We start from the raw sequence: 19634 nt of genomic DNA, 5'->3' as shown, positions 1-19634 counted from the left end.
ACAAGTAGTATGGTAACGTAGTATTATCAGTTACATGATAAAAAAATGAAAATGAAATGACTAACACTAGATAGGGAATCTTGGAGAGCTGCATCAAACCAGTCAAATGACTGAAGACAAAAAAAAAAGATAAAAAAATACTTGTATGTAAAGTTCCAGTACCATCCAGATGATTACAGTACATATAAAACAATACGATGAATATTTCATAAATAATCCTTGCTATTTTTTTTATGTAAATTTTATTTTAGGAGGTATCTGGAGTAAAGGTAGCATATCTTTAGACTCATTTTATGTGGTCTCCTCTCGTTTTCAATGATCACCTCCAAATATTTCATAATATTTACTATTCCAGTGAGGTCATCACTTCCATTCCATAAGTGCCCTGCAGGTAAAGTTGTGAGTGTTCCAATGAAAGTTCCTCCGGAGAGGAAAAATAATCTCTGAACAATTTGTTCTTTCAACTTTGGGAATAAGTTGAATCTGGTAGATTTATTTTCTGTATTGTATGGCACATGGTAACACTTCTCACTCGTATTTACTTAGCTAATCAGTCATAGCTCTCTCAAAATATAGGAGGGGGTTAGGCATCATACGGATTGAGTCGCCAGTCTCTGAGCGAATCAGTTTGTTTTCCCCTATATTATTTACGAGGGACGTTCAACAATTAATGTTGGGAAAAATAATTTTTCAATGACAATGAAACTTTTACTACTTTTCAACATAGTCTCCAGCAACATTTATGTCCCACCGATCTATGAGCTTCTGATTCTCGTAGCATAGCCTGTACTTTTTACTCTTTACTTTGTGGTTTGAACTATTCGTGTACTGCTTTTTTGACCGCTTTGTTGTCGTCGTTTGCATAGTCTGAGCAAATGAAAATCAGATGGGGTAGTTATGGGCTGTAGGGAGGATGTGGCAACTCCTCCCAACTCAACTTCTTCAAGTGTTTCTCCCATTCTTTGAACGATGTGAGGACATATGTTGTCATGCAAGAGAATCACACCTTTTGAGAGAGCACTCTGATGTTTTTGCCTTATCATATGTCTCATTTTCTGTTTGAGCATTAGAATAGTACTCACTGTGCATAGTATGTTCTAAATAGTTACTAAAAATTGGGCCTTGCAAGTCTCAGAAGACTGTCAATACTTTTTACTGGTTGATGCATGAGTTTTAAAATTTTTTGGTAGGTGAATTTGTATATTTTCACTCAAGACTTTGCAGATTGGATTTGGGCTTGAAATAGTATATCCACATTTCATCACAGGTTATTATATCTAGAAAATACCTTCTGCTTCAAACCATTCTTTGAGCTGAGAACAAATATGAATCTGGGTGTCTTTATGGGCTTGAGTCAACCGTCTTGGAACCCATCTTGAACATGTTTTGCAATAATTCAGCCCATCATAAATGATTAAACATGCGATTCCAACCTTAATATTACACAAGCTAGCAATCTGGGAAATTTTGACTCGCTTGTCTTCATGGATAAGATCATTTATACGATTTTGCAGCACTGTAGTCGAATCAGTCTTTCAAAGTGATGGAGATCAGTCATACTTGCTCAGCCCTAATTAAACTTTTCTACCCACTTATACATGTTACTACGTTTAAAAGCTTTTCACCTTACGGTTTCAACATTCTTGAGTAAATTTTCATCGGTTTCACACCTTCTTACAACAAAAATCATATCACTGAAAGTTTTTCTTCTGGCATACACGTCTCAAACGAAGCTGACATTTTAAAATCAACAAAAGAGGTTATGTTTAGATTAATTATGATCGAACATTTGATTAGATGTTTCCAAAAGTTGCTAATTTGGCCCTCAAAAAGTAACATTGTCATTGAATGAACAGTTTTTTTTTCTATATCAATTTGTCTTGTTAATTATTGAATGTCCCTCATATTATTTGTGAAATGTCCCTCATAATAAAACTGATATGAAGGTAACCAGCAAAAGAGTTAAACTTGTTAAAAAATAATATTCTTGTATCTTTATAATTTTCAATTTACTAGTATTTAATCTGTATATTATATTAATTGTAATCGTCAGTTGAATATATACGTAGTTTAACATATTAATTTTACTTCATTAACTAAGTAAGTACATTCTGTTGTTATTAATGGTGTGTGTTTTAGTTTGTTAATAGAAAATACTATTTAGCTGGATAGTGATTGAACAGTTATTGATAAAGTTAATGCTTGTCTGTTATTTAATTTATTTTTACACAAACTTTTAAATAATAAGATATTTAAATAAATATGTAACCGGCAATAGTATTTAAGTATATTTATGCATATCTTATAACAAATTGAATTCATAGTTAAATTTAATAATATTATGACAATCATTATCATTATAAAAAAGTTATAGTATTTATTTACTTAATTTGTATTCTTATTTTACAAAACTTTAAATAATATACAATTACTTTAGTCATTATGTCTCTTTTAGTAACAAGAACTTAGTTGATAACAGGTTGCACTGACAACTGTGCCTGTAAGTGTTAGTGGAAAGTGAAAGAATATGTTTTTCCAGTCATATCAATTTACAGTTTCTACGTTAAGTACAGCTTACCTTTCTTAGCTTCATTCTTTTATCACTTGTTGACGTGTTTTGGAACCACTCCATTGTCAAAACGTATTGTACTGGTTGTACTTGTAGTGCAATAAGTTTTTACAATGGAGTGGTTTTGAAACTTGTCAACAAGCGATATAAGAATGAAGCTAAGAAAGGTAAGCAGTATTCAACATAGAAACTTTAGTGATCTTATTAGAAAAGATAATTGTAATTATTATCTTAATAACAACTGTATCAATTGATGCTTCACTTATAATCAAAGTTACCATATCACATCTGATATGGTTCTAACTGACCACACTGTTGGTTTTTGTTGTACCATAGAAGAGAAGAAATAAGAATATTAGCTCATTTTTTTTTATTCTTCCTGTATTCAGATATTTGTTTAATTTACATACTCGTACTTACCTTAATTCTTATGATAATCCAAACTGATCTTTCTATAGTAGTTATGATATGATTTTCTATTTGTACTCGGTTGATTTTTTTCTGTATAAGCATCTGTGATCGAGTAATTAACTCATTTGCTCATTCTGACAGGTAACACATATTGACAATATTAAGCAAAACAAGATAAAAATGATACATAGTTTAAAAATGCTGCCGTAAACTAGCTAAATGTTGTATTGCAAATTAATATATGGTTTATTTCCATTTTTTCCCCGCTTCTACCTGTATTGATTTCAACTGTATAAATGTTTTATTCTCTTAATATTACTGGTTTTGTAGCAAAAAATACTCTTTAATTTATAAAACATTGATTGAGTTTTTTCTGATTTGATATTAAAAGTAAGTTTTTTTTTTTATTTTTAATTGTTTTACTTATAAAATGAAATTAAAAAAATATATATATATATATATATATATAAAGTAATTATTATTGATGACATAGCTGCCTTTAAATTACACTTCTTGCCATATACTGTATGATTTAGATGGTATTTTCAGTTTTCAAAACAAGCCTGAAACCTTTTTCCATTAAACTGTTGAGTTTTTTATCTTTGTCCAAGAATATCTTTGTCCATTAGCGTACTCTTTAATTTTAAATTGTAGAAATTACAGCAGACTAAGTTGGGTAAATTATCAGGATGAAATAAATTGGTAATTAATCATTTATTGGCTAGAAACACTCATGATGAACACACCACGTTTAGCATATGATGATAATCCATCGATGATGTTAATCCATTTAATAGATTAGTACTCAGAACTTTTACTGTGAAAGAAGCCTTATTATTTTTTATGTAATTCTTTTACTGGTTATTAATCATGCACTTAATCTATCAGATCGTATAATGTATTGAACTGCGCTTCATATTTCCATCTGTCATTTTTGTTTTTTACCACTCCTTCTTGAATTTTATTCCACATCTTCCCGCTGACCTCTTATGTCACTCCAAGACACTTGATGTTTTTCAGAGCTTTCACGCTGTATTCCACTTTTGCCACAACATTTAAATGGCTGCTTTTCAGTTTTGTGATTTTCACGTAAAATTTGATGTTAAATTATTCATTTTATGCCAAAGTTTGCCAACAGATCTTATTTTTTACTACGTTCAACTAATAAACACTATCGACTGAAATTTATAAGCACTTTGATTGAAAAATGCACAAACATAATCAGTCATGTGATTCCAACAAAATTTTATGTTCTGGTGACTCTCTAGCTGTTCTAAAAACTAAGTTCTCTCATCTCGTAATAATTTAAATTTTCATGGAATTTTTTTACTGATAACTGTTTTTTTTTGTTTGTTTTTATCAAACATATCCTGTTTCATTCTAGAAAAATAATTTAATAGATTATACTTCAAAATTTTCACTTAGAAACAGTATTCATAAGTATATTATTAAAAAAACTCTAAAATCGTAAAATTGCTGGCTATTTTTCTTTTTATACAGAAGGAAGGTTGTTTAATTCTTTATTCTAACATGTTTAAATATATTTTTCTAAAAAACAAACAACAAACATCCCCTAGTGGTTTGTGGGTGGGGTTAGCATCCTTTTTGTTAAGTTCCTCACGTTTTGAATTACGCAAAGAGAAAGAAAAGTAAAATAAAAATGTAGTCACATCAATTGAATAAAGTCATATTATAATAATAATAATAATTTTTGTGAATTATTTTTGAACAAGGGTGTAGTAATGAGTTTAACATTGTTGGATCATGTACATATATATATATATATATATATATATATATATATTGGAACACATTTATACATATATTTGGAACATATATTTTTGTAATTAGAATGTCTTTGTGAAATAGTAGATTATACGGATTATTTTTTAACAAAACTAATTTCAATTACAATTTCTAACTGCCTACTGATAGAAACTAACTGGTATATAATTATTTTACAAAAACCGTTTTAATTTACTGATACTGTGAAGAAGAAGAAGTGATCTCTGTTGGGTAATGTACAGTACAAATGGATCAAAATATCTATTAAAGATTTGATCCAAATCTTTAATATTTATTGCTCTATAGAGATTTTTTTTTGTAAGAAAAAATTTGAAGAGACAAAATGTATAAATTTTGAGTTAATAAATTATTTTTTTCTTTCATTAATCTTCTTGTTAAACTTGCTTAGGTTTTATAATCCAGTAATTAAACCAGTTGAAAATATCATCTGTCAAAAAATACTATTAATTGAAAAATCAGTTATAAGATTGAAATCAGTTATAAGTTAGAAGAATCAGTTATCAGTTATAATCAGATAAATTATTAATTTCAAGATCAAAACAACGTTTTTATTACATGTTTTACTGCTCATCCCCCCCCCCCAAAAAAAAACACTGAACATCAGTGCGGTTGATTTAATTCTAAATAATAAAACTACTGTCAAAACCAACAATCAAATTATTTTGCATAAAAACTGTTTTATACAACGGTATTTTAGGAAACAAGAAAAACCTCTTCCTTTTATTTATATTTAAATTAATTAATATATTTCTTAATGATTTGAAGGTTCCATGACCGGTTAAATTAAAAGATTTTCTTTTCTAAAAACAATATTTTTATTTTAATGAGTATTTAAATAATACATTAAGTAGTAAACCTAAATTTTTTTTATTGTCAAGGCATTTTACAGTAGTTATAATCTCCCGTTGATTCGTAGATAAATATTCTAATAACTACCTTTGTCCATTTCATGTAATTGAGTTTCTCTTTGTACACTTAGCAGGTTGAAATAAACAAAGTAGTAATTACTAACAAATGCAGTTTAATAATAAAATATAATTAAATGGATTACGCTTTTTTCCATTTACAATAATTTACACAGTATGTAAATGTTTAACCGGTGAAAAATTACACATAATAGTGGTTTCTGATATAGATTTAATTTTCTGCTTCTTAAGAATAGCATGAATTTAATGTAACAACAACAACTTTGAATTAATGAAATTAATCATAATTATTAGTAATGTAAGAAGAATATTTTTTTATTTCTTATTTTGATAATTAATAATTATTTTATAATAAAATTTTAATTAAAATAATACTTAATTAATGTACAAAATAAATTATGTAGAAAATTCTCATTACTTATTTCATCTTAAAATTATTGAAATTTAAATGATTAAATCTGCGGAATTAATTAAAAATTAATCACTTATTTGGCCTAATTTATTTTAAATCTTTTGGTGCATTTGTTTATACTTTAAATTAATTATACGTGGATATATTAGACGACAAAGAGTTTAGGTTAATAAATTGATACAAATATAATAAATTTTTAATTATTTTCATACTTTTGCTATTTTTAATATTTATGTGGAGATTATTAGGCGATTGCAAATTAGTTTGCGTGTAGAATCAGCATTAGAATCAGCAGCGGCTCGTAGCTAAAATTAGCGGGGTGCTGCTCCAGAAAATGTTTTTCTGGACCTTTTCAAGGCCACGGTTAAAGTTTTCTGTAAAATAAAAGAACAAAAAAAAATGAATCGAGTAGAATAGCTGGAAGCAGGATAATAATCTAGTTCTACCTTATCGCATTCAAGAATACGGTACACGGTTTTTAAGCAAATTGTGCTTAAATAATAAAATGTCCGCTTAAAAACACTATAGTCCAGCGGTACTTAATTTAAATTTCTATGCGCACAGAAACAAATACTTAGCTGAAAAATCAACTAAACCGCTTTCATATTCCTTCCACCGACTAAACTAGAAAAGGGAACAAGGAACGTTTCATACACTTGTAGAATAAAAAAAATCTACCTTCCACCAGCCTGCCAGGGTCAGCACTGTGGGAGCAACAGTGCTCTATCTCCCTTGCAGCTTCCTATGTGTGCACGCATACAACAGCCAAACACCACACTACTGAAACTGTGAAGCGCACAGTCGCATACAAAAATGTTTGTATATTTTTCATAAACCGGGGGATGGCTACTCGCATTAAGTCGAGCTTAAGGATTATATATTGTACAAGTGTAAGGAAAGAATTAAAGAAAAAAGGACTCTTATTAAACGTTATCGATAATATCAAGTGGAAATAGGAGGGGCTGCAGTTCCACAGTGCCTATATGCAAGCTGCCGCTGATTAGAATACAGTCAGAATACGGTTAGATATAAATTATAGCTTTTAAAAAGTCTATTTAGTACATCATTAGGTTTCTTCAACATCTTTCTTTTTTACAGAATATTTTTAATTTCCTTATACTGTTTTTTCTAATGTAGCCTAAATCATCGCCTTTTTCAACATTCCAAATGTCTTACCTCTTTTCCTCAAGACTGCAGATAAACTATTTTTTTTTTTTTTTTTATACAATATTGCTTAATATATTAAAAATAGTCGTTGCGATTCCTTTCTCATAATTGATGTTTCCATTATCTGTTTCATAAGATCCCACACTTACACGGGCGTGTAATGTAAGAAAGTTACATTTAAGTAAAATAAGAAACGTAAAAATTAATTTTAGATTACATTTTCACGTAACTATAATACTTTCACATTACAATAAAAGTATCAGTTTAATGGAAGAGTAGTATTGTAAAATGTTTGATGACAAATATCTTACTGATTTTAGAATAGTATACTCATTTTAGAATGATACTATATTATTTCTGCCGTAGTAGATTTTGAAATTCAGAAAATGTAGTCTTAAAATTTATAATCGTTATTCAGTTATAAAGTTGTAAATAAGAAAAATTCTGTAGTATAAACTATTATAATGACCCGACCTGTAATCCTTTGTTGGATTCTAAGAAGACAAGAAAAAATTTACAAGATTAAACCGGTTTTGTTAAAATAGCAATTCACATTTTGCAGTCGACGAAATTTCTTGGTCCCATCTTTTAACAGTAGTTAAAAATTTACAAAAAATATTTTTGAATACTTTTTTCACGGTTATTTATTTAAATCTAATAACAAAACATATTTCTTTTAGGGTAACTTTTAAAATATGCAAATAAAATATTGTTAAAAAGGTTATATTTTTTGTTGATTCTTGTTAAATTAATTTTTTATTTAAAAAAAATAAATCTGTAAACTTACATCTTCATACATTTCTGAATAAAATTATTAAAAAAATTAGTATTAGTTCAGCAGTATTTTGTCGATTAAAGATGTTCCCATTCCTTTCTATAATTGATGTTTCCATTATCTGTTTAATAAGATCCCACACTTACATAGGTGTGTAAAACTACAACTTGGTGCTGTAGACAAAAGGAAAAGGATACCGATAATAGATGCTAAAGAGAGACGTTTTATTATCATAAAATATCTCGTTCTAGCTTTTCTGACTTTTTTTAATTTTTTTACTTTTATCATTTTATAAATGATCGATTCTTAGTTTGAATGTTATTGTAAGTATAAACTAAATAAAAATTATTTGGTACGGAAAGGATTCCAAATTCCTTAAAATGAAACTTATTTTGTATTCAATATCGTTTAAATTTAGCGTACAATTTTAAGTAGGTTACCGGTATATTTTTAATGAAAAACCCTTTTTTGAACGAGATTTTAAATAGCTGCCGAGAATTTGTTGAAGAATTTAAGCGATCAAAGGTCTGGATTTTTCAACCGGGAAGAGTCGATAATGTTTAAAAAAAATTATTGAATATTCTGTGTAGTTTGATTAAATATTATACTGTGTACTGTGAAACTTTGTACAAAAATGATGAAACTATCTACTAAAAAAAAAGATAGCAAAAATAAAATGTACTTAATTGAAAAACAATGCGACATCCTTTTTTAATTTTAAAGGATAAAAGACTACTCTATGTTTCTGTTATTGTTATTATATTTAGCACTATAATAGAATTTAATATCGTCTGGATGAATTTAAATTTTAGTGAATGTTATGTAAAATAAGTTTTTATATTACAAACAAAAAAGAAAAACGTAATTTGAACTTAATTTGTCGTATCAGAAATGATTTGTATGTTAGATTGTGTGTTAATAAATAATATAATATTAGATTGTGTAGATTTATAAAAATAATGGTTTGTTTATTTCTACGCCAAAAGAAAAAGTAACGGATCATTTTTAATATTAAGCTTTGTGAAAAAAATTATAACCGAGAACAAATCCATAAATACTTATAATCTGTTTTCCAATATGTTTTGTGGAAAGTTTTTTTTTTTTTGTTTACTTAATCGAATGATTTACGTATTATAAACTTTGTTTTTCTTTAGTTTAATTTTTTTTTTACTTTATGTAATATATCTAGTCTTAAATTTTCTATAAGTATGAAAAATATGTAAGAAAATAATCTGTAGTCGTACTTGTATTTTGTTAAATAAATATTTTGTTTTCAGTATTAAGTATTATACATTGGAATTTCTACTTATAAATTAATATTTACAATTTTTTTACATTTTTAAATATACAAAACTACTGGGCATGTAGACATCAATATATGCAATACTGATGAAACTAAAAATTAATAGTATTTGACACAAAATAAAAATCTTGGTGTTTGAAGAATTATATTACCCAAACGTAATGGAAAAAAATTTAGTTTTACATCTTATTAAATTTTTCTCTATTATTCTTATGATTAAGAGATTAAAAACAAAATACTGTTAAGTATCGTATTTATGAAATTAGTGTTTTAACTTTTCTCAGAGTTATTTTTTTTGTTATAAGTAATAATGCTAATGCACTAGTTTTTTTCAAATTGTGTCAACGAACGGAAATTTTTCAAATTGTGTTACTGAAAGATAATGTGTCACGGGTTATTTCTTTGTGATTAAAATAACAATACCCCAACAGAGAAGACTTATCAGCATTTATTTGTTTTTATTTTTTTTAGGTTACTAAAAAATTAATTTAAACTACTATCCGAGATAAAATTTAAAGATAAATAATATAAAAAAAGAACAACTCATATATATAACAAAAATAAAAATAATAAATTTAACAAACAAAGAGGAGAGTAAAAGGCTCCTTCTCGGATAACAAAAAAAATAAAAATTTTTAACGAAATTCGTAACGGTATTAAAAGGTATCTAATATACTAAACTTCTAAGTAATAAAGCTACCACAACTTCTTTATCGTTACCCACGATTCGACGAATGTTCCTGGGCGATTTAAATTTACGACGCAAGGTCGCATAGGATATAATCCACAAGGATCTGGCGCACAGTCAAATTCGTACGCATATTGGTACGTTTACTGCTGATATCATATAACCGTGAGTAACTCTCGTACGTCCTATCCGCAATCGGCAGAGGACCACTTCCTCAGGACGATCTTTCTGCAGAGTCCTATGGCAACACAGAATCCTTAATGAGCCGGAGTTAGTTAACAACGGTAGCCGTCCAGTCCCCTTGCCGCTCTGCTCGAAGAGACTGTTTTATACGATTAATAAAGTCAGAAGCAGCAGCACGAGTGGTGAAAGGAGGTTAATTGCATGCAGTGGAATCTGCACGTTCATTACCTGGAATTCCCACGCGGCTAGGAATCCCAACAGAAACTTTGTACGTTGCGACGGTTCAACTCGCCGATTGCGTTATAGATTTCAACGACCAAGGGATGTTTAGAATAAAAATCTTCTAAAGCTCGGAGTGCACTACACGACTCGCTACAAATAAGAATATTTCGGTACTTAGGGTTAACGATATTCACAGTCTTATTTATAGCTTATAGTTCAGCAGTACACATACTCATAACACCAGGTAGACCAAACATATAAGTTCTATCGTTGACAACAAATGCGCAAACAACGATATCGTTCTGTTTCGATACATCAGAGTATACTATGGCGTCAGGGTTTATCTTGGAGAGAATATAATGAAACGTTTGCTGGAAGACGTTAGGTGGTGTCGATTGTTTATTGTAAATCGTAAGGTCAAACGTAAAATTTGTAAGGTTGATTCCCCACGGAGGATATGAGGACGGATAAGTCGGAAAGGTAGATGTGCCGATATTTATAAGGTGTAGTAGACGTCGAGTACAAACACGTACGTGTGCAGTACAACGTGGATGATCCTCGTACCTTCGCAAATTAGGATTCCAAAGAATCGTGTCAAAAGCCGGGTGATTTGGCTGTTCTTGAGGCTGGAAAAATAAGAAACCAAAAGCTGGTCCCGTCTATCCCAAATTGATCGCTCATCACAGTCGACAAGTAAGCTTGTGACAGGGCTGGATCTAAATGCACCTTTGGCAAGCCGAAGGAAAGCATGAAGTACAGCATCCGGCATTTTAAACACGGTATGACGCGCTGAAGAGTAGGCGACACAACCGTAATATAAAGGATACCGAAATAAGGAATAATAAAAACGTATCGTACGTGACCCCAATTGGTGTTGCTAAGAACTCGCGGCATATCTAAAAATTTGGAACATTTTGTTTTTAATTCTTTCATGTGTTTGACCAAAGTAAGGCGGCTATCAAAAATAAACCAAAAACTTGATATATAGTTAATCGGACTTTTTATTTTTACGTCGATGAAATCAACTAGACCGATTACAAAAGGCATTTTGAACAGCGTATTCCATTTTTGTTTTGCGTTGATTTCAGCGGCAGTTCGCGGAAAATGGATCCGATCGGGAGCTTCTTCCGTTAACCTTTGCAGAACATAGTCGACTGTTTTACAGACGATTGTTCTATGTAAGCCACAATCTTTGCTGATGCCGCTTTGAAACCCCGAATCAAAGAAATATTTTCATCTTCTGATAACAATTTAATCCTTCACCCTTTCCTTTATTTACCTCAGACAGAAAAACCGATTACATAAATATTCAACCGATTTTGTTTGAAGCAAAGATATTCTTTATACCTGCAATCTACGCTCTATGTAATTTTTGCGATTACGCAAAACTTATCCATTTTGCAACGCTCAGCACTTGATTCTACTTTTTAGATCGATCTGAGTTAGCGTTAAAATTTGTGTAGTAATCACTTCCTTTTTAAGTATTTACAGATACTAAAAAGTATTTATGTGTATTTTACAGAAAATACTCAAAAATGTATAAATACCAAAAAAATGTTGAATTTTTTTTTCAACACGAAGCCGAATTATTTACTGAAAAACGGACCGGAAAAAATAAATACTTTTTTTATTCACTTCACCCGGTAAACGTAATAAATCCCAACACAGGCACACTTTATGAAAGCGATTTTCCCAGAATCGGCGTTCTTTTATGTAAGTGTATCTAAATGGGTCAGTTTTAGCACGATAGCGATACTTTTCTTCGAATTTTCATCTCGACCAATTTTTTTTGCAACAAAGTTAACTAAAATTTAAAATCACAACTATATAACCCACCAACCAGGGTTGTTTTTTTTTAAATCTGATATAAGCTTCATTTTTCTTAGAAATTACATTTTTAGCACGAATATTAAAAGCATGGAGAGCGCATTCATTGTATTACATATGACTGAAATGTATATTAAATATAATTAAGGACGCCCCTACGGTTTTATTATTGGTGATATAAGATGTAAAAAGAATTATAGATAAATGTTCACGTAAAAGTACATTCACTACCGCGAATAGAAAACAGATTTATAGACAATTTTCAATATAAAATATTATTTGAATTTAATCGAAGATGTTATATAAATATTTATTCTTGAATTAACATGAAAGTGAAATTATTTTCCTTTTTTTAGTGCACCTTTTAATAAAAGCGTACTTTAAATTTATTTTTTTATTCGTTTTGAGAACAATATTTGATATTTATTGTAGATGTATTATAAACTAATTGTGAAAATATTAAATGGCCACCATTTTTATAGGGTTATCGGAGCCTGAAATGTTTTACCCCAAGATTCTTGTTTTTTAGAGCGTGCGTTTATTTTTTGGTGTTTGATTTTTGGCTATGTAACAGGAACTGCAGATCATTTCTGTAATAAAATCTAAAAAACATTCAATGACCGAAATTTTAATTAGAGTTGACGTAGCCTGATGGTTTTACATTAACATTTCTGTTTTTCAATGGCCTTTAAAATTATGTGTCATAACCCTAGCCTTTCTATTTAAACTTTTGAGTAGTTCTCTGTTGACTTAAGGTGAAGTGGCTAATAACAAAAAAAAATATATCGTTTTATGAAACTAGAATTTGCTAAATTTAACTTTTCTATGTTTAACTGTTGAAAAGTTATTTAGGGATTGCCATATTTTGTTAGGATTCTGTATAATAGTCCCCATAAAATTAACGGTAATTTTTATAAAAACATTACTGTGATACGAAAGTAGTACTGTAGCGATTTTTTAATTTCTTAAATGAGTAAAGATTTTTAATTTTATATATAATCGATTTCATATAATATATGCTGTTATAAACACAAAGGTTAAAAGACAGACTCGATGGAAGCGTGCTCGGTTATTAAACCGAAAGATCACTGGTTTGATTCCCGGCTAACTTTTAAAAAAATTGTAAATAAATCAACTTCAACGTAGTCAATAATATAATGTTGACGATTTAATAAAAAAGTTGTCTATTAAAACGAGACAGCATAATTTTATTTATGAACTCACCGTGCGAAGCCGAATAAAAATTCTTATTAAATTTTTTTTATGAATATTTAGTAAAATTTTTCAATTAATAAAGACTTACATGTGTAAACAAATAAATAAATAAATCTTTATTCTCATCGAAATATAAAAATACATTATATACATCACGTCAGTATAAGTTATAAATATAAAAAGAAATTATATGATAAAAATACACACTGGAAATTGTTTTAAGCACATATTTATGTACGCGTTGAACGGAATGCAGAATAATCATCTTTTTAATTAGTATTATTTAAACTTCATTAACAGAATAATATTGTTCCCGTAAAAGAAAGGACAACAAAGTTGATGAACAAAGCCGGGTACAAATTCTAATATATTTTTTTTAACCTTTAGTACAATCTACTGCTTACATTTGATTATTGTTTTTATATTATCTATCTTTATTAAAACAACACACAGTAAAACTAAAAATAAAACTGTTAAAAAACGTTCGTGAACGTAGACTAACCTTTCAGTTTTAAAATTTAGTAATAATTTGGTTTAATTGTTATTAGGTATATTTATTTATTAATAACCTTAAAACCGTTACAAGATTTTCTTAAAATACTGCTACAACCATTTATTTTTTAAACGTTCTTTCAATGTTTTTGCTCATTACAATAGATTTTAATTTCACCTAACCTATCTTTGCCCAAAACATATGATCTAATAAAATCTATATACAGCTGCATTGATCATAATTTTTTTATTGATGAATATTTCTATAACAATAGAGATTGCATAATTTTTTTAATTTATTATAAAATAGGTATTACATTATATTCATAAATAAATAAAAGAAATTAAAATTATTCACTGATTAAAATTAGAGGTTTTAAATGCAATTAAGAAAAAGAAAAAGTTAAACGGATGACAACAACAATCATGTTTTCGACGTTATCGGTTAGTTTACGTCTCTTCGTCGTCAACTACCGAACTGTTAATGTTGTATCCGTCGTTACTTTGTAATAAAGTGTAAAACTGAACAGGATTTTAAGGTAAAGTTAGGTTGTTAAGTTAAAATGCTAAGTAAAGGTAAAGTTGTTACAATGGTTGCAGCAGAATGAAATTGGCTGCTAAATTACATAATCCAAGATTATTCATTGTAGGCAATTGAAATTTTGCTTACATTCTTATTTGATGTGAAACTGAATGTTTCATATCTTTATTTACAGTATAGTTGTTATGATTGCAGCAGAATGAAACTGGCTGCTACCTTAACATAATGAAAGATTATTCATTGCAGGGAATTGTATTTTTTCTAAATCTTATTTGATGTGAAACTGAATGTTTCATATCTTTATTTACAGTAGAGTTGTTACAATGGTTGCAGCAGAATGAAATTGGCTGACTTACATAATCCAAGATTGCCTCGCACACGCCCTTATAAAGGATACTCATATTCTTAAAATTAAGACCCGAATCAGGATTGACGTATCGTCGAATACCAAAGAAGGCACGACAAATTAAGTTCTGCGACGTAATTAAGTTGCTTCTTTAACTGTGATTTTTTAAGAATATCCCGAGGTACTTTTGAACTTGAACATATTTAATACGAAGACCTGACATTGAAACACGAACCTGACAGGCCGTGGAGTTTTCCACGGCCATCATAACAAGCTTTACCGATTTATTTGGTACTTAGTAAACATTTTCTACTGACACTATCAAAAATCAACAAATATGCAATGCAGGTCAAAATTCTACTTGTAGCACCTCCCATCAACTGCTGCATCACAAATATTTGGTCCATGGATCCTCTGTTTTTCCTAAAGCCGCAGTGCGATTCGCTTATTATTTCTTCAGCATAGATCGTCAACCTTTGCAAAACAACTGAGAATACTTTGTACGAAATGTTCAACAGTGCTATACCACTGTAACAATTGCAATTTAATCTGTCTCCTTTTTTTAATTCCCATTTTCCATCACTCGGTAACCTTTCTTATCCCCATGTCCAGGTCACAAGTTCATGTATTGACTGCATCAGCCTCTGACTTCTATATTTAAAAACTTCTGATGGAATAGAGTCGCTTCCTGGCACTTCATTACATTTCAATCTTGCTATTATTTCTTTAACCTTCTGGATGTTAGAAGATTCTATAATCAGCTTCACCAACACTATTTCGTGCACCACTTCCACTTCATTGTGCTTTTCTCCATAAAATTCAGCTAACCTTTCCAATATCCTATCCTTTTCACCCATCACCTGTGCATTCCCATCTTTATACAGATTAAGTCTTGCTTGGTAACCTCTCTCCAGTGTCTTAATACTCCTATACATCCCTCCAATATTGTTTTGCATAGCCATATGTTCTATGCCTTTGACAAACATTTGCTGTCATTCTCTATTTCCTTCTGCAGGTATTACATGCAACTCTTCTTAATTCTTTATAGATTTCTATCCTTTGCCTTTTATCCCTGCACAACATACCTGCTCTTGCTTTGTTCTTTCTGTTTATTTCTCTTTCTTCCTGCTTCTCTGTATTGTTTGTTAAACCATTTGCTGTTACCCTCCTCCTTACTCTCTCCCAATTTATCCTTCAATAACTGTATCATACAATTCTTTATCTCTTCCCAGCCCTTATTAATATTTTATCAACCGTTACCACACAAAGCTGAGGAGGTAGTCTCCGCTCCACACTTTCCTCAAATAATTTCACATTATCATTGCGCTTCAGCTTTTCCATATTCCATTTTCTTCTTCTTTCTCCCCTTATGATTAATACTGTGACAATTTTTCTCTCATTTGTATTCTCACCATAAAGTGGTCAGAATCACAATTCGGAACACGCATTGATAGTATATCGATAATGGACGATACACTCACATGATCAATCTGATTCAAAACATTTATCCCTGGAGATATCCATGTTCCTTTGTGAACTGCTTTATGTGGGAAGAAGATACTTTTAATAATTATGTTATTTTCCACTGGATATTGTATTAGTCTCCTTCCATTGTCACGTATTATCTCATGAAGGGTATCTTTGTAGGGAATGTTAAAAAGGAAATTCTTAAATCGGCAGAAGAAAACTTAGGCAAAATAAATAGAACCGGTAGAAAACCTTGGATATGAAAGCATATATTGGAGCTGATGGATGAATGTAGAAAGTATCTTAAAACTTTTAAAGCTGCCTATACTTTTGTCTGCAATATTGGAAACTGGAGGCATGAAAACGTGAGTGAAAGATCACTCAAACTGTGTTCCAGCACAGCTGTAAAGCTAAACTTATTAAGACTAAAAAATATAAAATATAAAATAAACTTTTTAAAAACCACACTTTTATATTAAATGCACAAATTAAATTAAATTAAACGCACTAAAACGTAAAAAAAATAGGACTGTATCTCAGAATGGATTTGACAGCAAGTTTTGATGGTGATATGTAAATTATGTGAAAAGTCATAACTTCAAATTAAAAATTTGATGTTTTAGCTAATTTTTTCATATGCGTGATGAATGGCCTAAAGAGTGGGGAGCTGTCAAAGTATAAATCTTTGCTTCCCACTCTTTTTTCATATGCATAAAAATATATGAAAAAATTGGCAAAAACATCAACTTTTTAATTTGAAGCTGTCACTTAAACATAGTCTTACAATCACCATCAAAGCTTGTTTTCAAATCCATTTTGAGATACCATCCTAATATTATTCTTTACCTTTTAGTGTGTTTAATTTAAGAGTCGTGTTATACACTACTTTTTTTTTACATATTTTTTATTTTCTAGTTCACAGTGCATTAATATAAGAGTGGTTTTTAAAAAAATTTTTTAATATATTTTTTATTAATTCTGATTACATTTTGAATATAAGATTACTCTTACTCTGTATCATTTAATTTTTTCTGCTAAGACACATAAAACTTTCTTACAATATTACCAACAATTACAATGATTAATCTAATGATGTTACACTGTGTTATTAAATACTTGTACAGTTTCTTTAAAAGAAAATTATAAAAATTAATACATTTTTTCTAGGAACTTCAGCAATTGATGGCAAATGCTGAAGATGGTGGTGTTATGTATTTTAGTCTCGGTAGCAACATGAAAGGTAAATCAGTGCCTGAAGAGAAACGTGAAGCGTTCATTAAAACTTTTAAGCAATTTCCAAAAACAGCAGAGATAGATTTGCCTGGAAGACCCACCAATGTTATAACAAGAAAGTGGTACCACAACAATCAATTTTAGGTAGAATGATGTGTGTCAATATGCAATCACAGGCAAATACGTGTTTTATGTAATGTGATACTTCAACTCTCATTATAATTCTTTCAATTGAAAGCAATTATCTTTGGTGATTATATTGTTTCTCATTGATTTTGTTTCTATCTGTGGCATCGAGTGACATTACTAACAGTTTTCTTGAATTAGGGTGAAATGTGTTCAGAAGTTTCTCAAAAAGTATGGTAGGTTTGATGTTCCATTCATTCAGTATATTATTGTGTGTTTGTATATTTCATTATGTTAAGAGTGTGTTAAAATGATGTGGTATTTTAGTATATGTAAAATATCAGTGCTGTCATTGAGTTATATATTGAATTTTTGTTAATCGCTGAAATAAACTGTTGGCCAACATTAACTTTATGTTGTTATAAAAATTAGATGTTTTTTAAATATTTATCATATCTTTAAAGCATATCCTGTTGATCTATAATAATTGTGCAATCAAAAAAAGTTCATTTTATGTATTTCAGGGGTATTGTGTTTGATGATATGTTTTACTCATACATGTGTTTTATTTTTTATGCTGAAGGGTATTTTACGTCCAGATTTTATCTTTTTTTATTAATTTATGATCTATTTTCTTTGACACTTTATATGTACTAGTGTGTAATTTTTATTTATGCTTTTTTTTATATTACTTTTATTTTAATTTGTATAAATTAAAATAAAATACATGTATTTTGTGTAGGAGTGAATCAATGAGAGCGCACATCCATTTATGAATACTGTTTATTTTATAACAATTTCTTCTTTTGTATTATCACTTTGGTGTGTGAGTAGATAATTATTATGAAGACAGGTGGTGGTTTGTAGTATGGTAAATGAGGTTTTAATTAAAAAGATTTGTATGATAATTTAAATAATAGTCCACACGGAACAATATATGCCCAGTAAATCGAAATGATGGTATAGTTTACAAAAAACAAGATGTCTGCTAAAACAAACTCTTTGTGCATTTCTTCATTATTAAAGTATAGTTAAATCATAATCGGTTAAACTTTATGATTAACTATTAGTTAATTAAATAAATAATGTACTAAAAAAATGTATTGAGTACAAACATTTTAAATGTCGTAAGACTCTCAGTTGTTTCTGCAACCATATTCAGTGACTTGTACTGCTGTTATCAGCCTTGCATTTATTAGTGTTATTGCTTTGGTTTTCATGAGTTAGGTGGACACACAATTAGAATGTAATTGAAGTGGGTGTTTTACCTAAATTATGTTTATTTATAAAGTACATTATGGTTATATGTTTATATTTCTGTAATTAATTATGTTTGACTTTGATAAGCGATATTCTATACATATACAAAAAAGGACTACATTTTAACAGGCTTGAACAGAAAAATTGTACTTTTTTTTATAAAAAGATAATTTATAATTTAAATGTTACTGTTTAACTGACTACTGTTACAGCTCATCTGAAGGTGAAGGTTTCATAAGTCGTGTTGGTCTTTTTTAAGAAGCAACTCATTATGGTATACCGATACTTGGTGTACCGATGTTTGGTGACCAAGATTTCAATGCTAATAATTTATTGAATGCTGGTGCTGGATTAAAAGTTGAATTTCAAGATATAAAATACGAAGTTATGTATGAAAACCTAAAGCAACTTCTTGCAAATACAAGGTCAGTATTCTCTTATGTATGGAGATTTTATAGACGCCAGATAGGAAACAATGTTCCTGGGTAAAAAATAGTTAAGAATTCAGAAAAGAGGAATGAATATGAAAAAGAAATTCAACAGCTGAAGAGGTAAATGTAAAAGAAAAGTTCATCTCTAACAATAAAAAAAAATGTTAAAATTGACTGATGAGATTGTTCTCATAAAAAAAATAAGTTAGAAAAGATTATAAATGCATGGATTTA

General features: G+C 29.3%; 1 protein-coding gene across 1 annotated transcript in view; it reads left to right on the top strand.

Annotated features, from left to right (window-relative positions):
• The window catches only part of LOC142329952 (uncharacterized), a 111639-nt gene extending 93538 nt beyond the window's left edge, over positions 1-18101 (top strand). Inside the window, exon 9 of the transcript XR_012757636.1 lies at positions 17518-18101. The gene's annotated coding sequence lies outside the window, so the exon portion shown is untranslated. The remainder of the gene's footprint in view (positions 1-17517) is intronic.
• Positions 18102-19634: the final 1533 nt, after the last annotated feature.

Source organism: Lycorma delicatula, chromosome 9 (genome assembly GCF_047948215.1).
Source record: "Lycorma delicatula isolate Av1 chromosome 9, ASM4794821v1, whole genome shotgun sequence".
In the NCBI taxonomy this organism is placed as follows: domain Eukaryota; kingdom Metazoa; phylum Arthropoda; class Insecta; order Hemiptera; family Fulgoridae; genus Lycorma; species Lycorma delicatula.
Note: the sequence above shows the minus strand (reverse complement) of the source record. Positions and strands in the feature narration are given on the sequence as shown.